This window comes from Pseudophryne corroboree, unplaced genomic scaffold (genome assembly GCF_028390025.1).
Source record: "Pseudophryne corroboree isolate aPseCor3 unplaced genomic scaffold, aPseCor3.hap2 scaffold_910, whole genome shotgun sequence".
NCBI lineage: Eukaryota > Metazoa > Chordata > Amphibia > Anura > Myobatrachidae > Pseudophryne > Pseudophryne corroboree.
In genome coordinates, this window is record NW_026970490.1 from 1 (window position 1) to 26,540 (window position 26,540).

At 38.6% G+C, this 26,540-nt stretch overlaps 6 non-coding genes across 6 annotated transcripts; all 6 read left to right on the forward strand.

The window, feature by feature from the left end:
- The first annotated feature begins 13,429 nt into the window (after positions 1-13,429).
- TRNAS-ACU (transfer RNA serine (anticodon ACU)) lies at positions 13,430-13,503 on the forward strand. Its single transcript has one exon. It is a non-coding gene; the product is annotated as a tRNA-Ser (tRNA).
- Positions 13,504-15,761: 2,258 nt separating this feature from the next.
- Positions 15,762-15,835, forward strand: TRNAS-ACU (transfer RNA serine (anticodon ACU)). Its single transcript has one exon. It is a non-coding gene; the product is annotated as a tRNA-Ser (tRNA).
- Positions 15,836-16,928: 1,093 nt separating this feature from the next.
- TRNAS-ACU (transfer RNA serine (anticodon ACU)) lies at positions 16,929-17,002 on the forward strand. Its single transcript has one exon. It is a non-coding gene; the product is annotated as a tRNA-Ser (tRNA).
- A 1,091-nt stretch (positions 17,003-18,093) lies between these two features.
- TRNAS-ACU (transfer RNA serine (anticodon ACU)) lies at positions 18,094-18,167 on the forward strand. The gene has a single exon. It is a non-coding gene; the product is annotated as a tRNA-Ser (tRNA).
- A 1,097-nt stretch (positions 18,168-19,264) lies between these two features.
- Positions 19,265-19,338, forward strand: TRNAS-ACU (transfer RNA serine (anticodon ACU)). The gene has a single exon. It is a non-coding gene; the product is annotated as a tRNA-Ser (tRNA).
- A 4,593-nt stretch (positions 19,339-23,931) lies between these two features.
- Positions 23,932-24,005, forward strand: TRNAS-ACU (transfer RNA serine (anticodon ACU)). The gene has a single exon. It is a non-coding gene; the product is annotated as a tRNA-Ser (tRNA).
- The last annotated feature ends 2,535 nt before the right edge of the window (positions 24,006-26,540 follow it).

Consider the following 26,540-nt stretch of genomic DNA (forward strand, 5'->3'; position numbering starts at 1 on the left):
ATTTTTCTCCCAAACGAAGGACACTAGAATGAAAATTTTAAAGCCTCCTGTTAGTGCTATATCTACACGGTATAGCCCTGACTTTTCCAATGCGTAGCTCTTTGCAAAAGAGAGATATTGGCAAGGAAAAGCTGTCTTGTACCTTTGCATTTTTCTCGCAAACGAAGGACACTAGAAAGAAAATTTTAAAGCCTCCTGTTAGGCCATCATCTACACGGCATAGCCCTGAAATTTCCAATGCGCAGCTCTTTGCAAAAGAGAGATATTGGCAAGGAAAACCTGTCTTGTACCTTTGCATTTTTCTCCCAAACGAAGGACACTAGAAAGAAAATTTTAAAGCCTCCTGTTAGGCCATCATCTACACGGCATAGCCCTGAATTTTCCAATGCGCAGCTCTTTGCAAAAGAGAGATATTGGCAAGGAAAAGCTGTCTTGTACCTTTGCATTTTTCTCCCAAACGAAGGACACTAGAAAGAAAATTTTAAAGCCTCCTGTTAGACCATCATCTACACGGCATAGCCCTGAATTTTCCAATGCGCAGCTCTTTGCAAAAGAGAGATATTGGCAAGGAAAAGCTGTCTTGTACCTTTGCATTTTTCTCCCAAACGAAGGACACTAGAAAGAAAATTTTAAAGCCTCCTGTTAGGCCATCATCTACACGGCATAGCCCTGAATTTTCCAATGCGCAGCTCTTTGCAAAAGAGAGATATTGGCAAGGAAAAGCTGTCTTGTACCATTGGATTTTTCTCCCAAACGAAGGACACTAGAATGAAAATTTTAAAGCCTCCTGTTAGTGCTATATCTACACGGTATAGCCCTGAATTTTCCAAAGCGTAGCTCTTTGCAAAAGAGAGATATTGGCAAGTAAAAGCTGTCTTGTACCTTTGCATTTTTCTCGCAAACGAAGGACACTAGAAAGAAAATTTTAAAGCCTCCTGTTAGGCCATCATCTACACGGCATAGCCCTGAATTTTCCAATGCGCAGCTCTTTGCAAAAGAGAGATATTGGCAAGGAAAAGCTGTCTTGTACCTTTGCATTTTTCTCCCAAACGAAGGACACTAGAAAGAAAATTTTAAAGCCTCCTGTTAGGCCATCATCTACACGGCATAGCCCTGAATTTTCCAATGCGCAGCTCTTTGCAAAAGAGAGATATTGGCAAGGAAAAGCTGTCTTGTACCTTTGCATTTTTCTCCCAAACGAAGGACACTAGAAAGAAAATTTTAAAGCCTCCTGTTAGGCCATCATCTACACGGCATAGCCCTGAATTTTCCAATGCGCAGCTCTTTGCAAAAGAGAGATATTGGCAAGGAAAAGCTGTCTTGTACCATTGGATTTTTCTCCCAAACGAAGGACACTAGAATGAAAATTTTAAAGCCTCCTGTTAGTGCTATATCTACACGGTATAGCCCAGAATTTTCCAATGCGTAGCTCTTTGCAAAAGAGAGATATTGGCAAGGAAAAGCTGTCTTGTACCTTTGCATTTTTCTCGCAAACGAAGGACACTAGAAAGAAAATTTTAAAGCCTCCTGTTAGGCCATCATCTACACGGCATAGCCCTGAATTTTCCAATGCGCAGCTCTTTGCAAAAGAGAGATATTGGCAAGGAAAAGCTGTCTTGTACCTTTGCATTTTTCTCCCAAACGAAGGACACTAGAAAGAAAATTTTAAAGCCTCCTGTTAGGCCATCATCTACACGGCATAGCCCTGAATTTTCCAATGCGCAGCTCTTTGCAAAAGAGAGATATTGGCAAGGAAAAGCTGTCTTGTACCTTTGCATTTTTCTCCCAAACGAAGGACACTAGAAAGAAAATGTTAAAGCCTCCTGTTAGGCCATCATCTACACGGCATAGCCCTGAATTTTCCAATGCGCAGCTCTTTGCAAAAGAGAGATATTGGCAAGGAAAAGCTGTCTTGTACCTTTGCATTTTTCTCCCAAACGAAGGACACTAGAAAGAAAATTTTAAAGCCTCCTGTTAGGCCATCATCTACACGGCATAGCCCTGAATTTTCCAATGCGCAGCTCTTTGCAAAAGAGAGATATTGGCAAGGAAAAGCTGTCTTGTACCTTTGCATTTTTCTCGCAAACGAAGGACACTAGAAAGAAAATTTTAAAGCCTCCTGTTAGGCCATCATCTACACGGCATAGCCCTGAATTTTCCAATGCGCAGCTCTTTGCAAAAGAGAGATATTGGCAAGGAAAAGCTGTCTTGTACCTTTGCATTTTTCTCCCAAACGAAGGACACTAGAAAGAAAATTTTAAAGCCTCCTGTTAGGCCATCATCTACACGGCATAGCCCTGAATTTTCCAATGCGCAGCTCTTTGCAAAAGAGAGATATTGGCAAGGAAAAGCTGTCTTGTACCATTGGATTTTTCTCCCAAACGAAGGACACTAGAATGAAAATTTTAAAGCCTCCTGTTAGTGCTATATATACTAGAGATGAGCGCCTGAAATTTTTCGTGTTTTGTGTTTTGGTTTTGGGTTCGGTTCCGCGGCCGTGTTTTGGGTTCGACCGCGTTTTGGCAAAACCTCACCGAATTTTTTTTGTCGGATTCGGGTGTGTTTTGGATTCGGGTGTTTTTTTCAAAAAACCCTAAAAAACAGCTTAAATCATAGAATTTGGGGGTCATTTTGATCCCATATTATTATTAACCTCAAAAACCATAATTTCCACTCATTTTCAGTCTATTCTGAATACCTCACACCTCACAATATTATTTTTAGTCCTAAAATTTGCACCGAGGTCGCTGGATGACTAAGCTAAGCGACCCTAGTGGCCGACACAAACACCTGGCCCTTCTAGGAGTGGCACTGCAGTGTCACGCAGGATGGCCCTTCCAAAAAACACTCCCCAAACAGCACATGACGCAAAGAAAAAAAGAGGTGCAATGAGGTAGCTGTGTGACTAAGCTCAGCGACCCAAGTGCCCGACACAAACACCTGGCCCATCTAGGAGTGGCACTGCAGTGTCACGCAGGATGTCCCTTCCAAAAAACCCTCCCCAAACAGCACATGACGCAAAGAAAAAAAGAGGCGCAATGAGGTAGCTGTGTGAGTAAGATTAGCGACCCTAGTGGCCGACACAAACACCGGGCCCATCTAGGAGTGGCACTGCAGTGTCACGCAGGATGTCCCTTCCAAAAAACCCTCCCCAAACAGCACATGACGCAAAGAAAAATAAAAGAAAAAAGAGGTGCAAGATGGAATTGTCCTTGGGCCCTCCCACCCACCCTTATGTTGTATAAACAGGACATGCACACTTTAACCAACCCATCATTTCAGTGACAGGGTCTGCCACACGACTGTGACTGATATGACGGGTTGGTTTGGACCCCCACCAAAAAAGAAGCAATTAATCTCTCCTTGCACAAACTGGCTCTACAGAGGCAAGATGTCCACCTCATCATCATCCTCCGATATATCACCGTGTACATCCCCCTCCTCACAGATTATCAATTCGTCCCCACTGGAATCCACCATCTCAGCTCCCTGTGTACTTTGTGGAGGCAATTGCTGCTGGTCAATGTCTCCGCGGAGGAATTGATTATAATTCATTTTAATGAACATCATCTTCTCCACATTTTCTGGATGTAACCTCGTACGCCGATTGCTGACAAGGTGAGCGGCGGCACTAAACACTCTTTCGGAGTACACACTTGTGGGAGGGCAACTTAGGTAGAATAAAGCCAGTTTGTGCAAGGGCCTCCAAATTGCCTCTTTTTCCTGCCAGTATAAGTACGGACTGTGTGACGTGCCTACTTGGATGCGGTCACTCATATAATCCTCCACCATTCTTTCAATGTTGAGAGAATCATATGCAGTGACAGTAGACGACATGTCCGTAATCGTTGTCAGGTCCTTCAGTCCGGACCAGATGTCAGCATCAGCAGTCGCTCCAGACTGCCCTGCATCACCGCCAGCGGGTGGGCTCGGAATTCTGAGCCTTTTCCTCGCACCCCCAGTTGCGGGAGAATGTGAAGGAGGAGATGTTGACAGGTCGCGTTCCGCTTGACTTGACAATTTTGTCACCAGCAGGTCTTTGCACCCCAGCAGACTTGTGTCTGCCGGAAAGAGAGATCCAAGGTAGGTTTTAAATCTAGGATCGAGCACGGTGGCCAAAATGTAGTGCTCTGATTTCAACAGATTGACCACCCGTGAATCCTTGTTAAGCGAATTAAGGGCTGCATCCACAAGTCCCACATGCCTAGCGGAATCGCTCCCTTTTAGCTCCTTCTTCAATGCCTCCAGCTTCTTCTGCAAAAGCCTGATGAGGGGAATGACCTGACTCAGGCTGGCAGTGTCTGAACTGACTTCACGTGTGGCAAGTTCAAAGGGCATCAGAACCTTGCACAACGTTGAAATCATTCTCCACTGCACTTGAGACAGGTGCATTCCACCTCCTATATCGTGCTCAATTGTATAGGCTTGAATGGCCTTTTGCTGCTCCTCCAACCTCTGAAGCATATAGAGGGTTGAATTCCACCTCGTTACCACTTCTTGCTTCAGATGATGGCAGGGCAGGTTCAGTAGTTTTTGGTGGTGCTCCAGTCTTCTGTACGTGGTGCCTGTACGCCGAAAGTGTCCCGCAATTCTTCTGGCCACCGACAGCATCTCTTGCACGCCCCTGTCGTTTTTTAAAAAATTCTGCACCACCAAATTCAAGGTATGTGCAAAACATGGGACGTGCTGGAATTTGCCCATATTTAATGCACACACAATATTGCTGGCGTTGTCCGATGCCACAAATCCACAGGAGAGTCCAATTGGGGTAAGCCATTCTGCGATGATCTTCCTCAGTTGCCGTAAGAGGTTTTCAGCTGTGTGCGTATTCTGGAAAGCGGTGATACAAAGCGTAGCCTGCCTAGGAAAGAGTTGGCATTTGCGAGATGCTGCTACTGGTGCCGCCGCTGCTGTTCTTGCGGCGGGAGTCCATACACCTACCCAGTGGGCTGTCACAGTCATATAGTCCTGACCCTGCCCTGCTCCACTTGTCCACATGTCCGTGGTTAAGTGGACATTGGGTACAACTGCATTTTTTAGGACACTGGTGAGTCTTTTTCTGACGTCCGTGTACATTCTCGGTATCGCCTGCCTACAGAAGTGGAACCTAGATGGTATTTGGTAACGGGGGCACACTGCCTCAATAAATTGTCTAGTTCCCTGTGAACTAACGGCGGATACCGGACGCACGTCTAACACCAACATAGTTGTCAAGGACTCAGTTATCCGCTTTGCAACAGGATGACTGCTGTGATATTTCATCTTCCTCGCAAAGGACTGTTGGACAGTCAATTGCTTACTGGAAGTAGTACAAGTGGGCTTACGACTTCCCCTCTGGGATGACCATCGACTCCCAGCAGCAACAACAGCAGCGCCAGCAGCAGTAGGCGTTACACGCAAGGATGCATCGGAGGAATCCCAGGCAGGAGAGGACTCGTCAGAATTGCCAGTGACATGGCCTGCAGGACTATTGGCATTCCTGGGGAAGGAGGAAATTGACACTGAGGGAGTTGGTGGGGTGGTTTGTGTGAGCTTGGTTACAAGAGGAAGGGATTTACTGGTCAGTGGACTGCTTCCGCTGTCGGCCCAAGTTTTTGAACTTGTCACTGACTTATTATGAATGCGCTGCAGGTGACGTATAAGGGAGGATGTTCCGAGGTGGTTAACGTCCTTACCCCTACTTATTACAGCTTGACAAAGGGAACACACGGCTTGACACCTGTTGTCCGCATTTCTGGTGAAATACTTCCACATCGAAGAGCTGATTTTTTTGGTATTTTCACCAGGCATGTCAACGGCCCTATTCCTCCCACGGACAACAGGTGTCTCCCCGGGTGCCTGACTTAAACAAACCACCTCACCATCAGAATCCTCCTGGTCAATTTCCTCCCCAGCGCCAGCAACACCCATATCCTCCTCATCCTGGTGTACTTCAACACTGACATCTTCAATCTGACTATCAGGAACTGGACTGCGGGTGCTCCTTCCAGCACTTGCAGGGGGCGTGCAAATGGTGGAAGGCGCATGCTCTTCACGTCCAGTGTTGGGAAGGTCAGGCATCGCAACCGACACAATTGGACTCTCCTTGTGGATTTGGGATTTCGAAGAACGCACAGTTCTTTGCGGTGTTACTGCTTTTGCCAGCTTGAGTCTTTTCATTTTTCTAGCGAGAGGCTGAGTGCCTCCATCCTCATGTGAAGCTGAACCACTAGCCATGAACATAGGCCAGGGCCTCAGCCGTTCCTTGCCACTCCGTGTGGTAAATGGCATATTGGCAAGTTTACGCTTCTCCTCCGACAATTTTATTTTAGGTTTTGGAGTCCTTTTTTTACTGATATTTGGTGTTTTGGATTTGACATGCTCTGTACTATGACATTGGGCATCGGCCTTGGCAGACGACGTTGCTGGCATTTCATCGTCTCGGCCATGACTAGTGGCAGCAGCTTCAGCACGAGGTGGAAGTGGATCTTGATCTTTCCCTAATTTTGGAACCTCAACATTTTTGTTCTCCATATTTTAATAGGCACAACTAAAAGGCACCTCAGGTAAACAATGGAGATGGATGGATACTAGTATACAATTATGGATGGACTGCCGAGTGCCGACACAGAGGTAGCTACAGCCGTGGACTACCGTACTGTACTGTGTCTGCTGCTAATATAGACTGGTTGATAAAGAGATGTAGTAGTAGTATGTATGTATAAAGAAGAAAGAAAAAAAAACCACGGGTAGGTGGTATACAATTATGGACGGACTGCCGAGTGCGAACACAGAGGTAGCTACAGCCGTGGACTACCGTACTGTACTGTGTCTGCTGCTAATATAGACTGGTTGATAAAGAGATGTAGTAGTAGTATGTATGTATAAAGAAGAAAGAAAAAAAAACCACGGGTAGGTGGTATACAATTATGGACGGACTGCCCAGTGCCGACACAGAGGTAGCTACAGCCGTGGACTACCGTACTGTACTGTGTCTGCTGCTAATATAGACTGGTTGATAAAGAGATGTAGTAGTAGTATGTATGTATAAAGAAGAAAGAAATTTAAACCACGGGTAGGTGGTATACAATTATGGACGGACTGCCGAGTGCCGACACAGAGGTAGCTACAGCCGTGGACTACCGTACTGTACTGTGTCTGCTGCTAATATAGACTGGTTGATAAAGAGATGTAGTAGTAGTATGTATGTATAAAGAAGAAAGAAAAAAAAACCACGGGTAGGTGGTATACAATTATGGACGGACTGCCCAGTGCTGACACAGAGGTAGCTACAGCCGTGGACTACCGTACTGTACTGTGTCTGCTGCTAATATAGACTGGTTGATAAAGAGATGTAGTAGTAGTATGTATGTATAAAGAAGAAAGAAAAAAAAACCACGGGTAGGTGGTATACAATTATGGACGGACTGCCGAATGCCGACACAGAGGTAGCTACAGCCGTGGACTACCGTACTGTACTGTGTCTGCTGCTAATATAGACTGGTTGATAAAGAGATGTAGTAGTAGTATGTATGTATAAAGAAGAAAGAAAAAAAAAACCACGGGTAGGTGGTATACAATTATGGACGGACTGCCCAGTGCCGACACAGAGGTAGCTACAGCCGTGGACTACCGTACTGTACTGTGTCTGCTGCTAATATAGACTGGTTGATAAAGAGATGTAGTAGTAGTATGTATGTATAAAGAAGAAAGAAAAAAAAACCACGGGTAGGTGGTATACAATTATGGACGGACTGCCCAGTGCCGACACAGAGGTAGCTACAGCCGTGGACTACCGTACTGTACTGTGTCTGCTGCTAATATAGACTGGTTGATAAAGAGATGTAGTAGTAGTAGTATGTATGTTTAATATAAAGAAGAAAGAAAAAAAAAACCACGGGTAGGTGGTATACAATTATGGACGGACTGCCCAGTGCCGACACTGAGGTAGCTACAGCCGTGGACTACCGTACTGTACTGTGTCTGCTGCTAATATAAACTGGTTGATAAAGAGATGTAGTAGTAGTATGTATGTATAAAGAAGAAAGAAAAAAAAACCACGGGTAGGTGGTATACAATTATGGACGGAATGCCCAGTGCCGACACAGAGGTAGCTACAGCCGTGGACTACCGTACTGTACTGTGTCTGCTGCTAATATAGACTGGTTGATAAAGAGATGTAGTAGTAGTATGTATGTATAAAGAAGAAAGAAAAAAAAACCACGGGTAGGTGGTATACAATTATGGACGGACTGCCGAGTGCCGACACAGAGGTAGCTACAGCCGTGAACTACCGTACTGTGTCTGCTGCGACTGGATGATAAATAATTATATAAAAAATATATATATATCACTACTGCAGCCGGACAGGTATATATTATATAATGACGGACCTGCTGGACACTGTCTGTCAGCAGAATGAGTTTTTTATAGAATAAAAAAAAAAAACACCACACAAGTGAAGTCACACGACGAGTGTTTAACTTTTTCAGGCAATCACAATATAGTATACTATACTACTAACTATACTGGTGGTCAGTGTGGTCAGGTGGTCACTGGTCAGTCACACTGGCAGTGGCACTCCTGCAGCAAAAGTGTGCACTGTTTAATTTTAATAATAATATGTACTCCTGGCTCCTGCTATAACCTATAACTGGCACTGCAGTGCTCCCCAGTCTCCCCCACAATTATAAGATGTGTGAGCTGAGCACAGTCAGATACGAGTGTTTAACTTTTTCAGGCAATCACAATATAGTATACTATACTACTAACTATACTGGTGGTCAGTGTGGTCAGGTCACTGGTCAGTCACACTGGCAGTGGCACTCCTGCAGCAAAAGTGTGCACTGTTTAATTTTAATAATAATATGTACTCCTGGCTCCTGCTATAACCTATAACTGGCACTGCAGTGCTCCCCAGTCTCCCCCACAATTATAAGATGTGTGAGCTGAGCACAGTCAGATATATACATAGATGATGCAGCACACTGGGCTGAGCAGTGCACACAGATATGGTATGTGACTGAGTCACTGTGTATCGTTTTTTTCAGGCAGAGAACGGATATATTAAATAAAACTGCACTGTCTGGTGGTCACTGTGGTCAGTCACTAGTAAACTCTGCACTCTCTACAGTTCTACAGTACTCCTAAGCTCCAGTAAATCAGGTCAATCTCTCTCTCTCTTCTAATCTAAATGGAGAGGACGCCAGCCACGTCCTCTCCCTATCAATCTCAATGCACGTGTGAAAATGGCGGCGACGCGCGGCTCCTTATATAGAATCCGAGTCTCGCGAGAATCCGACAGCGTCATGATGACGTTCGGGCGCGCTCGGGTTAACCGAGCAAGGCGGGAAGATCCGAGTCGTTCGGACCCGTGAAAAAAAACATGAAGTTCGTGCGGGTTCGGATTCAGAGAAACCGAACCCGCTCATCTCTAATATCTACACGGTATAGCCCTGAATTTTCCAATGCGTAGCTCTTTGCAAAAGAGAGATATTGGCAAGGAAAAGCTGTCTTGTACCTTTGCATTTTTCTCGCAAACGAAGGACACTAGAAAGAAAATTTTAAAGCCTCCTGTTAGGCCATCATTTACACGGCATAGCCCTGAATTTTCCAATGCGCAGCTCTTTGCAAAAGAGAGATATTGGCAAGGAAAAGCTGTCTTGTACCTTTGCATTTTTCTCCCAAACGAAGGACACTAGAAAGAAAATTTTAAAGCCTCCTGTTAGGCCATCATCTACATTGCTGTACTCTGCTGCACATGTAAGTGCAAGAGATCCTGAAGCACTCACTCATCATGGGAAAGTACCAATGTGTTTCTTCGTTGGTTGATGGAAGAAACATTTTACAAAAACTCTCCAGATTATTGACTTTTTAAAGTTTTTCTAGGAAACGTTTTAGATGAATGCTTATTAGCCTTTGTCAGTATGGACTTTTGCAAAGTGTCTCTGTGGCGCAATCAGTTAGTGTGCACGGCTATTAACCAAAAGGTTGGTGGTTCAATCCCACCCAGGGACGTAATTGACCTTGTTATCAGATTTTGGTGATCTTTAAGTAGACAAGTCAAAATTTCAAACGCCCTGTTCTGGTGTAGGGTACCTGGCCTTCTCTGATGTAATCAGAGTTAGATTTGATTCAGTGATTTTATAAAAACAGCTAGGAAGCACAATTTAGCAGTGGGTTGCAGAGAAAAAGAAATATGCTGGCAAAAAAAATCCAATTGAGTGATTAAACAGCTCTTAATTTTCTGGCTTTATTTTTATGCTAACAAATTTGTTCTCTGAAAAGTGTCCACAAAGCCAAGTCTCTGATTAACACCTTTGTAAGGATGGTTTTTCACCTATTATAAAATTAAACTTGCTTCATTGGAAAGGCAGCAAGATGCATCCTCATTTCAATGTCTACTGAAATAATACAGGTTGACACCAGGAAACATTAACGCCACTGCATCCTTGCTGCTTTCTCATGTGGAAGTCTGTTTAATGTGAAAACAAGGTGATATCTAATTAGCACACAGGTAAGGAATTAAGAAAATCTTTATTTAAGGGTGAAAATGTTTCTCACAAAATCGTTGCCCCAATGCATCATTGAAATTCAAGCTGGAAAGATGATTTTAATATATCACTTGTACATTTTGTATTGCTCTTCTGGTGACAATGTAGTTTGTTTTTGTCAATTACCATTTTAATAATAGGGTAAAGAAAATTAAGTGGATTTTTAAAAGAAAACAATACTTTCAATATACTATTAAAACAAATTAAAATGGTAAAAGTTATTGTACTTTAATGAAAAATAAAAGAGCAAAAATATCAATCCCAGTTTTGGATTACTTTAATTAACAAAAAAAATGCATATAGCAGAGGATAGTTTTAATCTGCCTACCTCTGGGTTATGGGCCCAGCATGCTTCCATTGCAGTACTCTGCTGCACATGTAAGTGCAAGAGATCCTGAAGCACTCACTCATCATGGGAAAGTACCAATGTGTTTCTTCGTTGGTGGATGGAAGAAACATCTTACAAAAACTCTCCAGATTATTGACTTTTTAAAGTTTTTCTAGGAAACGTTTTAGATGAATGCTTATTAGCCTTTGTCAGTATGTACTTTTGCAAAGTGTCTCTGAGGCGCAATCAGTTAGTGTGTACGGCTATAAACCAAAAGGTTGGTGGTTCAATCCCACCCAGGGACGTAATTGACCTTGTTATCAGATTTTGGTGATCTTTAAGTAGACAAGTCAAAATTTCAAACCCCCTCTTATGGTGTAGGGTACCTGGCCTTCTCTGATGTAATCAGAGTTAGATTTGATTCAGTGATTTTATAAAAACAGCTAGGAAGCACAATTTAGCAGTGAGTTGCAGAGAAAAAGAAATATGCTGGCAAAAAAATCCAATTGAGTGATTAAACAGCTCTTAATTTTCTGGCTTTATTTTTATGCTAACAAATTTGTTCTCTGAAAAGTGTCGACAAAGCCAAGTCTCTGATTAACACCTTTGTAGGGATGGTTTTTCACCTATTACTAAATTAAACTTGCTTCATTGGAAAGGCAGCAAGATGCATCCTCATTTCAATGTCTACTGAAATAATACGGGTTGATACCAGGAAACATTAATGCCACTGCATCCTTGCTGATTTCTCATGTGGAAGTCTGTTTAATGTGAAAACAAGGTGATATCTAATTAGCACACAGGTAAGGAATTAAGAAAATCTTTATTTAAGGGTGAAGATGTTTCTCACAAAATCGTTGCCCCAATGCATCATTGAAATTCAAGCTGGAAAGATGATTTTAATATATCACTTGTACATTTTGTATTGCTCTTCTGGTGACAATGTAGTTTGTTTTTGTCAATTACCATTTTAATAATAGGGTAAAGAAAATTAAGTGGCTTTTTAAAAGAAAACAATACTTTCAATATACTATTAAAACAAATTAAAATGGTAAAAGTTATTGTACTTTAATGAAAAATAAAAGAGCAAAAATATCAATCCCAGTTTTGGATTACTTTAATTAACAAAAAAAAATGCATATAGCAGAGGATAGTTTTAATCTGCCTACCTCTGGGTTATGGGCCCAGCATGCTTCCATTGCAGTACTCTGCTGCACATGTAAGTGCAAGAGATCCTGAAGCACTCACTCATCATGGGAAAGTACCAATGTGTTTCTTCGTTGGTGGATGGAAGAAACATCTTACAAAAACTCTCCAGATTACTGACTTTTTAAAGTTTTTCTAGGAAACGTTTTAGATGAATGCTTATTAGCCTTTGTCAGTATCCACTTTTGCAAAGTGTCTCTGTGGTGCAATCAGTTAGTGTGTTTGGCTACTAACCAAAAGGTTGGTGGTTCAATCCCACCCAGGGATGTAAGTGACCTTGTGATCAGGTTTTGGTGATCTTTAAGTGGACAAGTCAAAATTTCAAACCCCCTGTTATGATGTAAGGTACCTGGCCTTCTCTGATGTAATCAGAGTTAGATTTGATTAAGTGATTTTATAAAAAACAGCTAGGAAGCACAATTTAGCAGTGGGTTGCAGAGAAAAAAAATATGCTGGCAGAAAAATCCAATTGAGTGATTAAACAGCTCTTCATTTTCTGGCTTTATTTTTATGCTAACAAATTTGTTCTCTGAAAAGTGTCCACAAAGCCAAGTCTCTGATGAACACCTATGTAAGGATGGTTTTTCACCTATTACTAAATTAAACTTGCTTCATTGGAAAGGCAGCAAGATGCATCCTCATTTCAATGTCTACTGAAATAATACAGGTTGACACCAGGAAACATTAACGCCACTGCATCCTTGCTGCTTTCTCATGTAGAAGTCTGTTTAATGTGAAAACAAGGTGATATCTAATTAGCACACAGGTAAGGAATTAAGAAAATCTTTATTTAAGGGTGAAGATGTTTCTCACAAAATCGTTGCCCCAATGCATCATTGAAATTCAAGCTGGAAAGATGATTTTAATATATCACTTGTACATTTTGTATTGCTCTTCTGGTGACAATGTAGTTTGTTTTTGTCAATTACCATTTTAATAATAGGGTAAAGAAAATTAAGTGGATTTTTGAAAGAAAACAATACTGTCAATATACTATTAAAACAAATTAAAATGGTAAAAGTTATTGTACTTTAAGTAAACATAAAATAGCTAACATATCAATCCCAGTTTTGGATTACTTTAATTAACAAAAAAAATGCATATAGCAGAGGATAGTTTCAATCTGCCTACCTCTGGGTAATGGGCCCAGCATGCTTCCATTGCAGTACTCTGCTGCACATGTAAGTGCAAGAGATCCTGAAGCACTCACTCATCATGGGAAAGTACCAATGTGTTTCTTCGTTGGTTGATTTAAGAAAATTCTTACAAAAACTCTCCAGATTATTGACTTTTTAAAGTTTTTCTAGGAAACGTTCTAGATGAATGCTTATGAGCCTTTGTCAGGATGTACTTTTTGCAAAGTGTCTCTGTGGCGCAATCGGTTAGTGTGTCTGGCTACTAACCAAAAGGTTGGTGGTTCAATCCCACCCAGGGACATAATTGACCTTGTGATCAGGTTTTGGTGATCTTTAAGTAGACAAGTCAAAATTTCAAACCCCATTTTATGGTGTAGGGTACCTGGCCTTCTCTGATGTAATCAGAGTTAGATTTGATTCAGTGATTTTATAAAAAACAGCTAGGAAGCACAATTTAGCAATGGGTTGCAGAGAAAAAAAATATGCTGGCAGAAAAATCCAATTGAGTGATTAAACAGCTCTTCATTTTCTGCCTTTATTTTTATGCTAACACATTTGTTCTCTAAAAGTGTCCACAAAGCCAAGTCTCTGATTAACACCTTTGTAGGGATGGTTTTTCACCTATAACTAAATTAAACTTGCTTCATTGGAAAGGCAGCAAGATGCATCCTCATTTCAATGTCTACTGAAATAATACAGGTTGACACCAGGAAACATAAAACGCCACTGCATCCTTGCTGCTTTCTCATGTAGAAGTCTGTTTAATGTGAAAACAAGGTGATATCTAATTAGCACACAGGTAAGGAATTAAGAAAATCTTTATTTAAGGGTGAAGATGTTTCTCACAAAATCGTTGTTCCAATGCATCATTGAAATTCAAGCTGGAAAGATGATTTTAATATATCACTTGTACATTTTGTATTGCTCTTCTGGTGACAATGTAGTTTGTTTTTGTCAATTACCCTTTTAATAATAGGGTAAAGAAAATTAAGTGGATTTTTTAAAGAAAACTATACTGTCAATACACTATTAAAACAAATTAAAATGGTAAAAGTTATTGTACTTTAAGTAAAAATAAAAGAGCTAAAATATCAATCCCAGTGTTGGATTACTTTAATAAAAAAAATGCATATAGCAGAGGATAGTTTTAATCTGCCTACCTCTGGGTTATGGGCCCAGCATGCTTCCATTGCAGTACTCTGCTGCACATGTAAGTGCAAGAGATCCTGAAGCACTCACTCATCATGGGAAAGTACCAATGTGTTTCTTCATTGGTTGATGGAAGAAACATCTTACAAAAACTCTCCAGATTATTGACTTTTTAAAGTTTTTCTAGGAAACGTTCTAGATGAATGCTTATTAGCCTTTGTCAGTACCCACTTTTGCAAAGTGTCTCTGTGGTGCAATCAGTTAGTGTGTTTGGCTACTAACCAAAAGGTAGGTGGTTCAATCCCACCCAGGGACATAATTGACCTTGTTGTCAGATTTTGGTGATCTTTAAGTAGACAAGTCAAAATTTCAAACCCCCTCTTATGGTGTAGAGTACCTGGCCTTCTCTGATGTAATCAGAGTTAGATTTGATTCAGTGATTTTATAAAAACAGCTAGGAAGCACAATTTAGCAGTGAGTTGCAGAGAAAAAGAAATATGCTGGCAAAAAAATCCAATTGAGTGATTAAACAGCTCTTAATTTTCTGGCTTTATTTTTATGCTAACAAATTTGTTCTCTGAAAAGTGTCGACAAAGCCAAGTCTCTGATTAACACCTTTGTAGGGATGGTTTTTCACCTATTACTAAATTAAACTTGCTTCATTGGAAAGGCAGCAAGATGCATCCTCATTTCAATGTCTACTGAAATAATACGGGTTGATACCAGGAAACATTAATGCCACTGCATCCTTGCTGATTTCTCATGTGGAAGTCTGTTTAATGTGAAAACAAGGTGATATCTAATTAGCACACAGGTAAGGAATTAAGAAAATCTTTATTTAAGGGTGAAGATGTTTCTCACAAAATCGTTGCCCCAATGCATCATTGAAATTCAAGCTGGAAAGATGATTTTAATATATCACTTGTACATTTTGTACTGCTCTTCTGGTGACAATGTAGTTTGTTTTTGTCAATTACCATTTTAATAATAGGGTAAAGAAAATTAAGTGGCTTTTTAAAAGAAAACAATACTTTCAATATACTATTAAAACAAATTAAAATGGTAAAAGTTATTGTACTTTAATGAAAAATAAAAGAGCAAAAATATCAATCCCAGTTTTGGATTACTTTAATTAACAAAAAAAATGCATATAGCAGAGGATAGTTTTAATCTGCCTACCTCTGGGTTATGGGCCCAGCATGCTTCCATTGCAGTACTCTGCTGCACATGTAAGTGCAAGAGATCCTGAAGCACTCACTCATCATGGGAAAGTACCAATGTGTTTCTTCATTGGTGGATGGAAGAAACATCTTACAAAAACTCTCCAGATTACTGACTTTTTAAAGTTTTTCTAGGAAACGTTTTAGATGAATGCTTATTAGCCTTTGTCAGTATCCACTTTTGCAAAGTGTCTCTGTGGCGCAATCAGTTAGTGTGTTTGGCTACTAACCAAAAGGTTGGTGGTTCAATCCCACCCAGGGATGTAAGTGACCTTGTGATCAGGTTTTGGTGATCTTTAAGTGGACAAGTCAAAATTTCAAACCCCCTGTTATGATGTAGGGTACCTGGCCTTCTCTGATGTAATCAGAGTTAGATTTGATTAAGTGATTTTATAAAAAACAGCTAGGAAGCACAATTTAGCAGTGGGTTGCAGAGAAAAAAAATATGCTGGCAGAAAAATCCAATTGAGTGATTAAACAGCTCTTCATTTTCTGGCTTTATTTTTATGCTAACAAATTTGTTCTCTGAAAAGTGTCCACAAAGCCAAGTCTCTGATGAACACCTATGTAAGGATGGTTTTTCACCTATTACTAAATTAAACTTGCTTCATTGGAAAGGCAGCAAGATGCATCCTCATTTCAATGTCTACTGAAATAATACAGGTTGACACCAGGAAACATTAACGCCAATGCATCCTTGCTGCTTTCTCATGTGGAAGTCTGTTTAATGTGAAAACAAGGTGATATCTAATTAGCACACAGGTAAGGAATTAAGAAAATCTTTATTTAAGGGTGAAGATGTTTCTCACAAAATCGTTGCCCCAATGCATCATTGAAATTCAAGCTGGAAAGATGATTTTAATATATCACTTGTACATTTTGTATTGCTCTTCTGGTGACAATGTAGTTTGTTTTTGTCAATTACCATTTTAATAATAGGGTAAAGAAAATTAAGTGGATTTTTGAAAGAAAACAATACTGTCAATATACTATTAAAACAAATTAAAATGGTAAAAGTTATTGTACTTTAAGTAAACATAAAATAGCTAACATCAATCCCAGTTTTGGATTACTTTAATTAACAAAAAAAATGCATATAGCAGAGGATATTTTCAATCTGCCTACCTCTGGGTAATGGGCCCAGCATGCTTCCATTGCAGTACTCTGCTGCACATGTAAGTGCAAGAGATCCTGCAGCACTCACTCATCATGGGAAAGTACCAATGTGTTTCTTCGTTGGTTGATTTATGAAAATTCTTACAAAAACTCTCCAGATTATTGACTTTTTAAAGTTTTTCTAGGAAACGTTCTAGATGAATGCTTATTAGCCTTTGTCAGTATGTAATTTTTGCAAAGTGTCTCTGTGGCGCAATCGGTTAGTGTGTCTGGCTACTAACCAAAAGGTTGGTGGTTCAATCCCACCCAGGGACATAATTGACCTTGTGATCAGGTTTTGGTGATCTTTAAGTAGACAAGTCAAAATTTCAAACCCCATTTTATGGTGTAGGGTACCTGGCCTTCTCTGATGTAATCAGAGTTAGATTTGATTCAGTGATTTTATAAAAAACAGCTAGGAAGCACAATTTAGCAATGGATTGCAGAGAAAAAAAATATGCTGGCAGAAAAATCCAATTGAGTGATTAAACAGCTCTTCATTTTCTGGCTTTATTTTTATGCTAACAAATTTGTTCTCTAAAAGTGTCCACAAAGCCAAGTCTCTGATTAACACCTTTGTAGGGATGGTTTTTCACCTATAACTAAATTAAACTTGCTTCATTGGAAAGGCAGCAAGATGCATCCTCATTTCAATGTCTACTGAAATAATACAGGTTGACACCAGGAAACATTAACGCCACTGCATCCTTGCTGCTTTCTCATGTAGAAGTCTGTTTAATGTGAAAACAAGGTGATATCTAATTAGCACACAGGTAAGGAATTAAGAAAATCTTTATTTAAGGGTGAAGATGTTTCTCACAAAATTGTTGCCCCAATGCATCATTGAAATTCAAGCTGGAAAGATGATTTTAATATATCACTTGTACATTTTGTATTGCTCTTCTGGTGACAATGTAGTTTGTTTTTGTCAATTACCCTTTTAATAATAGGGTAAAGAAAATTAAGTGGATTTTTTTAAGAAAACTATAATGTCAATACACTATTAAAACAAATTAAAATGGTAAAAGTTATTGTACTTTAAGTAAAAATAAAAGAGCTAAAATATCAATCCCAGTTTTGGATTACTTTAATTAAAAAAAAATGCATATAGCAGAGGATAGTTTTAATCTGCCTACCTCTGGGTTATGGGCCCAGCATGCTTCCATTGCAGTACTCTGCTGCACATGTAAGTGCAAGAGATCCTGAAGCACTCACTCATCATGGGAAAGTACCAATGTGTTTCTTCGTTGGTTGATCTAAGAAACATCTTACAAAAACTCTCCAGATTATTGACTTTTTAAAGTTTTTCTAGGAAACGTTCTAGATGAATGCTTATTAGCCTTTGTCAGTATCCACTTTTGCAAAGTGTCTCTGTGGTGCAATCAGTTAGTGTGTTTGGCTACTAACCAAAAGGTTGGTGGTTCAATCCCACCCAGGGACATAATTGACCTTGTGATCAGGTTTTGGTGATCTTTAAGTAGACAAGTCAAAATTTCAAACCCCCTTTTATGTTGTAGGGTACCTGGCCTTCTCTGATGTAATCAGAGTTAGATTTGATTCAGTGATTTTATAAAAAACAGCTAGGAAGCACAATTTAGCAGTGGGTTGCAGAGAAAAAGAAATATGCTGGCAAAAAAAATCCAATTGAGTGATTAAACAGCTCTTAATTTTCTGGCTTTATTTTTATGCTAACAAATTTGTTCTCTGAAAAGTGTCCACAAAGCCAAGTCTCTGATTAACACCTTTGTATGGATGGTTTTTAACCTATTACTAAATTAAACTTGCTTCATTGGAAAGGCAGCAAGATGCATCCTCATTTCAATGTCTACTGAAATAATACAGGTTGACACCAGGAAACATTAACGCCACTGCATCCTTGCTGCTTTCTCATGTGGAAGTCTGTTTAATGTGAAAACAAGGTGATATCTAATTAGCACACAGGTAAGGAATTAAGAAAATCTTTATTTAAGGGTGAAAATGTTTCTCACAAAATCGTTGCCCCAATGCATCATTGAAATTCAAGCTGGAAAGATGATTTTAATATATCACTTGTACATTTTGTATTGCTCTTCTGGTGACAATGTAGTTTGTTTTTGTCAATTACCATTTTAATAATAGGGTAAAGAAAATTAAGTGGATTTTTGAAAGAAAACTATACTGTCAATATACTATTAAAACAAATTAAAATGGTAAAAGTTATTGTACTTTAAGTAAAAATAAAAGAGCAAAAATATCAATCCCAGTTTTGATTACTTAAATTAACAAAAAAAAATGCATATAGCAAAGGATAGTTTCAATCTGCCTACCTCTGGGTTATGGGCCCAGCATGCTTCCATTGCAGTACTCTGCTGCACATGTAAGTGCAAGAGATCCTGAAGCACTCACTCATCATGGGAAAGTACCAATGTGTTTCTTGGTTGGTTGATGGGAGAAACATCTTACAAAAACTCTCCAGATTATTGACTTTTTAAAGTTTTTCTAGGAAACGTTCTAGATGTATGCTTATTAGCCTTTGTCAGGATGTACTTTTTACAAAGTGTCTCTGTGGCGCAATCGGTTAGTGTGTCTGGCTACTAACCAAAAGGTTGGTGGTTCAATCCCACCCAGGGACGTAATTGACGTTGTTATCAGATTTTGGTGATCTTTAAGTAGACAAGTCAAAATTTCAAACCCCTGTTATGGTGTAGGGTACCTGGCCTTCTCTGATGTAATCAGAGTTAGATTTGATTCAGTGATTTTATAAAAACAGATAGGAAGCACAATTTAGCAGTGGGTTGCAGAGAAAAAGAAATATGCTGGCAAAAAAAATCCAATTGAGTGATTAAACAGCTCTTCATTTTCTGGCTTTATTTTTATGCTAACAAATTTGTTCTCTGAAAAGTGTCCACAAAGCCAAGTCTCTGATTAACACCTTTGTAGGGATCGTTTTTCACCTATTACTAAATTAAACTTGCTTCATTGGAAAGGCAGCAAGATGCATCCTCATTTCAATTTCTACTGAAATAATACAGGTTGACACCAGGAAACATTAACGCCACTGCATCCTTGCTGCTTTCTCATGTGGAAGTCTGTTTAATGTGAAAACAAGGTGATATCTAATTAGCACACAGGTAAGGAATTAAGAAAATCTTTATTTAAGGGTGAAGATGTTTCTCACAAAATCGTTGCCCCAATGCATCATTGAAATTCAAGCTGGAAAGATGATTTTAATATATCACTTGTACATTTTGTATTGCTCTTCTGGTGACAATGTAGTTTGTTTTTGTCAATTACCCTTTTAATAATAGGGTAAAGAAAATTAAGTGGATTTTTTAAAGAAAACTATACTGTCAATATACTATTCAAACAAATTAAAATGGTAAAAGTTATTGTACTTCAAGTAAAAATAAAAGAGCAAAAATATCAATCCCAGTTTTGATTACTTAAATTAACAAAAAAAAATGCATATAGCAAAGGATAGTTTCAATCTGCCTACCTCTGGGTTATGGGCCCAGCATGCTTCCATTGCAGTACTCTGCTGCACATGTAAGTGCAAGAGATCCTGAAGCACTCACTCATCATGGGAAAGTACCAATGTGTTTCTTCATTGGTTGATGGAAGAAACATCTTACAAAAACTCTCCAGATTATTGACTCTTTAAAGATTTTCTAGGATACGTTCTAGATGTATGCTTATTAGACTTTGTCAGTATGTACTTTTTGCAAAGTGTCTCTGTGGCGCAATCGGTTAGTATGTCCGGCTACTATCAAAAAGGTTGGTGGTTCAATCCCAACCAGGGACATAATTGACCTTGTTATCAGATTTTGGTGATCTTTAAGTAGACAAGTCAAAATTTCAAACCCCCTGTTATGGTGTAGGGTACCTGGCCTTCTCTGATGTAATCAGAGTTAGATTTGATTCAGTGATTTTATAAAAACAGCTAGGAAGCACAATTTAGCAGTGGGTTGCAGAGAAAAAGAAATATGCTGGCAAAAAAAATCCAATTGAGTGATTAAACAGCTCTTCATTTTCTGGCTTTATTTTTATGCTAACAAATTTGTTCTTTGAAAAGTGTCCACAAAGCCAAGTCTCTGATTAACACCTTTGTAGGGATGGTTTTTCACCTATTACTAAATTAAACTTGCTTCATTGGAAAGGCAGCAAGATGCATCCTCATTTCAATGTCTACTGAAATAATACAGGTTGACACCAGGAAACATTAACGCCACTGTATCCTTGCTGCTTTCTCATGTGGAAGTCTGTTTAATGTGAAAACAAGGTGATATCTAATTAGCACACAGGTAAGGAATTAAGAAAATCTTTATTTAAGGGTGAAGATGTTTCTCACAAAATCGTTGCCCCAATGCATCATTGAAATTCAAGCTGGAAAGATGATTTTAATATATCACTTGTACATTTTGTATTGCTCTTCTGGTGACAATGTAGTTTGTTTTTGTCAATTACCATTTTAATAATAGGGTAAAGAAAATTAAGTGGATTTTTGAAAGAAAACAATACTGTCAATATACTATTAAAACAAATTAAAATGGTAAAAGTTATTGTACTTTAAGTAAAAATAAAAGAGCCAAAATATCAATCCCAGTTTTGGATTACTTTAACAAAAAAAAATGCATATAGCAGAGGATAGTTTCAATCTGCCTACCGTTGGGTTATGGGCCCAGCATGCTTCCATTGCTGTACTCTGCTGCACATGTAAGTGCAAGAGATCCTGAAGCACTCACTCATCATGGGAAAGTACCAATGTGTTTCTTCGTTGGTTGATGGAAGAAACATCTTACAAAAACTCTCCAGATTATTGACTTTTTAAAGTTTTTCTAGGAAACGTTTTAGATGAATGCTTATTAGCCTTTGTCAGTATGGACTTTTGCAAAGTGTCTCTGTGGCGCAATCAGTTAGTGTGCATGGCTATTAACCAAAAGGTTGGTGGTTCAATCCCACCCAGGGACGTATTTGACCTTGTTATCAGATTTTGGTGATCTTTAAGTAGACAAGTCAAAATTTCAAACCCCCTGTTCTGGTGTAGGGTACGTGGCCTTCTCTGATGGAGTTAGATTTGATTCAGTGATTTTAGAAAAACAGCTAGGAAGCACAATTTAGCAGTGGGTTGCAGAGAAAAAGAAATATGCTGGCAAAAAAAATCCAATTGAGTGATTAAACAGCTCTTAATTTTCTGGCTTTATTTTTATGCTAACAAATTTGTTCTCTGAAAAGTGTCCACAAAGCCAAGTCTCTGATTAACACCTTTGTAAGGATGGTTTTTAACCTATTACTAAATTAAACTTGCTTCATTGGAAAGGCAGCAAGATGCATCCTCATTTCAATGTCTACTGAAATAATACAGGTTGACACCAGGAAACATTAACGCCACTGCATCCTTGCTGCTTTCTCATGTGGAAGTCTGTTTAATGTGAAAACAAGGTGATATCTAATTAGCACACAGGTAAGGAATTAAGAAAATCTTTATTTAAGGGTGAAGATGTTTCTCACAAAATCGTTGCCCCAATGCATCATTGAAATTCAAGCTGGAAAGATGATTTTAATATATCACTTGTACATTTTGTATTGCTCTTCTGGTGACAATGTAGTTTGTTTTTGTCAATTACCCTTTTAATAATAGGGTAAAGAAAATTAAGTGGATTTTTTAAAGAAAACTATAATGTCAATACACTATTAAAACAAATTAAAATGGTAAAAGTTATTGTACTTTAAGTAAAAATAAAAGAGCTAAAATATCAATCCCAGTTTTGGATTACTTTAATTAAAAAAAAATGCATATAGCAGAGGATAGTTTTAATCTGCCTACCTCTGGGTTATGGGCCCAGCATGCTTCCATTGCAGTACTCTGCTGCACATGTAAGTGCAAGAGATCCTGAAGCACTCACTCATCATGGGAAAGTACCAATGTGTTTCTTCGTTGGTTGATCTAAGAAACATCTTACAAAAACTCTCCAGATTATTGACTTTTTAAAGTTTTTCTAGGAAACGTTCTAGATGAATGCTTATTAGCCTTTGTCAGTATCCACTTTTGCAAAGTGTCTCTTTGGTGCAATCAGTTAGTGTGTTTGGCTACTAACCAAAAGGTTGGTGGTTCAATCCCACCCAGGGACATAATTGACCTTGTGATCAGGTTTTGGTGATCTTTAAGTAGACAAGTCAAAATTTCAAACCCCCTTTTATGTTGTAGGGTACCTGGCCTTCTCTGATGTAATCAGAGTTAGATTTGATTCAGTGATTTTATAAAAAACAGCTAGGAAGCACAATTTAGCAGTGGGTTGCAGAGAAAAAGAAATATGCTGGCAAAAAAAATCCAATTGAGTGATTAAACAGCTCTTAATTTTCTGGCTTTATTTTTACGCTAACAAATTTGTTCTCTGAAAAGTGTCCACAAAGCCAAGTCTCTGATTAACACCTTTGTATGGATGGTTTTTAACCTATTACTAAATTAAACTTGCTTCATTGGAAAGGCAGCAAGATGCATCCTCATTTCAATGTCTACTGAAATAATACAGGTTGACACCAGGAAACATTAACGCCACTGCATCCTTGCTGCTTTCTCATGTGGAAGTCTGTTTAATGTGAAAACAAGGTGATATCTAATTAGCACACAGGTAAGGAATTAAGAAAATCTTTATTTAAGGGTGAAAATGTTTCTCACAAAATCGTTGCCCCAATGCATCATTGAAATTCAAGCTGGAAAGATGATTTTAATATATCACTTGTACATTTTGTATTGCTCTTCTGGTGACAATGTAGTTTGTTTTTGTCAATTACCATTTTAATAATAGGGTAAAGAAAATTAAGTGGATTTTTGAAAGAAAACTATACTGTCAATATACTATTAAAACAAATTAAAATGGTAAAAGTTATTGTACTTTAAGTAAAAATAAAAGAGCAAAAATATCAATCCCAGTTTTGATTACTTAAATTAACAAAAAAAAATGCATATAGCAAAGGATAGTTTCAATCTGCCTACCTCTGGGTTATGGGCCCAGCATGCTTCCATTGCAGTACTCTGCTGCACATGTAAGTGCAAGAGATCCTGAAGCACTCACTCATCATGGGAAAGTACCAATGTGTTTCTTGGTTGGTTGATGGGAGAAACATCTTACAAAAACTCTCCAGATTATTGACTTTTTAAAGTTTTTCTAGGAAACGTTCTAGATGTATGCTTATTAGCCTTTGTCAGGATGTACTTTTTACAAAGTGTCTCTGTGGCGCAATCGGTTAGTGTGTCTGGCTACTAACCAAAAGGTTGGTGGTTCAATCCCACCCAGGGACGTAATTGACATTGTTATCAGATTTTGGTGATCTTTAAGTAGACAAGTCAAAATTTCAAACCCCCTGTTATGGTGTAGGGTACCTGGCCTTCTCTGATGTAATCAGAGTTAGATTTGATTCAGTGATTTTATAAAAACAGATAGGAAGCACAATTTAGCAGTGGGTTGCAGAGAAAAAGAAATATGCTGGCAAAAAAAATCCAATTGAGTGATTAAACAGCTCTTCATTTTCTGGCTTTATTTTTATGCTAACAAATTTGTTCTCTGAAAAGTGTCCACAAAGCCAAGTCTCTGATTAACACCTTTGTAGGGATCGTTTTTCACCTATTACTAAATTAAACTTGCTTCATTGGAAAGGCAGCAAGATGCATCCTCATTTCAATTTCTACTGAAATAATACAGGTTGACACCAGGAAACATTAACGCCACTGCATCCTTGCTGCTTTCTCATGTGGAAGTCTGTTTAATGTGAAAACAAGGTGATATCTAATTAGCACACAGGTAAGGAATTAAGAAAATCTTTATTTAAGGGTGAAGATGTTTCTCACAAAATCGTTGCCCCAATGCATCATTGAAATTCAAGCTGGAAAGATGATTTTAATATATCACTTGTACATTTTGTATTGCTCTTCTGGTGACAATGTAGTTTGTTTTTGTCAATTACCCTTTTAATAATAGGGTAAAGAAAATTAAGTGGATTTTTTAAAGAAAACTATACTGTCAATATACTATTCAAACAAATTAAAATGGTAAAAGTTATTGTACTTCAAGTAAAAATAAAAGCAAAAATATCAATCCCAGTTTTGATTACATAAATTAACAAAAAAAATGCATATAGCAAAGGATAGTTTCAATCTGCCTACCTCTGGGTTATGGGCCCAGCATGCTTCCATTGCAGTACTCTGCTGCACATGTAAGTGCAAGAGATCCTGAAGCACTCACTCATCATGGGAAAGTACCAATGTGTTTCTTCATTGGTTGATGGAAGAAACATCTTACAAAAACTCTCCAGATTATTGACTCTTTAAAGATTTTCTAGGATACGTTCTAGATGTATGCTTATTAGACTTTGTCAGTATGTACTTTTTGCAAAGTGTCTCTGTGGCGCAATCGGTTAGTATGTCCGGCTACTATCAAAAAGGTTGGTGGTTCAATCCCAACCAGGGACATAATTGACCTTGTTATCAGATTTTGGTGATCTTTAAGTAGACAAGTCAAAATTTCAAACCCCCTGTTATGGTGTAGGGTACCTGGCCTTCTCTGATGTAATCAGAGTTAGATTTGATTCAGTGATTTTAGAAAAACAGCTAGGAAGCACAATTTAGCAGTGGGTTGCAGAGAAAAAGAAATATGCTGGCAAAAAAATCCAATTGAGTGATTAAACAGCTCTTAATTTTCTGGCTTTATTTTTATGCTAACAAATTTGTTCTTTGAAAAGTGTCCACAAAGCCAAGTCTCTGATTAACACCTTTGTAGGGATGGTTTTTCACCTATTACTAAATTAAACTTGCTTCATTGGAAAGGCAGCAAGATGCATCCTCATTTCAATGTCTTCTGAAATAATACAGGTTGACACCAGGAAACATTAACGCCACTGTATCCTTGCTGCTTTCTCATGTGGAAGTCTGTTTAATGTGAAAACAAGGTGATATCTAATTAGCACACAGGTAAGGAATTAAGAAAATCTTTATTTAAGGGTGAAGATGTTTCTCACAAAATCGTTGCCCCAATGCATCATTGAAATTCAAGCTGGAAAGATGATTTTAATATATCACTTGTACATTTTGTATTGCTCTTCTGGTGACAATGTAGTTTGTTTTTGTCAATTACCATTTTAATAATAGGGTAAAGAAAATTAAGTGGATTTTTGAAAGAAAACAATACTGTCAATATACTATTAAAACAAATTAAAATGGTAAAAGTTATTGTACTTTAAGTAAAAATAAAAGAGCCAAAATATCAATCCCAGTTTTGGATTACTTTAACAAAAAAAAATGCATATAGCAGAGGATAGTTTCAATCTGCCTACCGTTGGGTTATGGGCCCAGCATGCTTCCATTGCTGTACTCTGCTGCACATGTAAGTGCAAGAGATCCTGAAGCACTCACTCATCATGGGAAAGTACCAATGTGTTTCTTCGTTGGTTGATGGAAGAAACATCTTACAAAAACTCTCCAGATTATTGACTTTTTAAAGTTTTTCTAGGAAACGTTTTAGATGAATGCTTATTAGCCTTTGTCAGTATGGACTTTTGCAAAGTGTCTCTGTGGCGCAATCAGTTAGTGTGCATGGCTATTAACCAAAAGGTTGGTGGTTCAATCCCACCCAGGGACATATTTGACCTTGTTATCAGATTTTGGTGATCTTTAAGTAGACAAGTCAAAATTTCAAACCCCCTGTTCTGGTGTAGGGTACGTGGCCTTCTCTGATGGAGTTAGATTTGATTCAGTGATTTTAGAAAAACAGCTAGGAAGCACAATTTAGCAGTGGGTTGCAGAGAAAAAGAAATATGCTGGCAAAAAAAATCCAATTGAGTG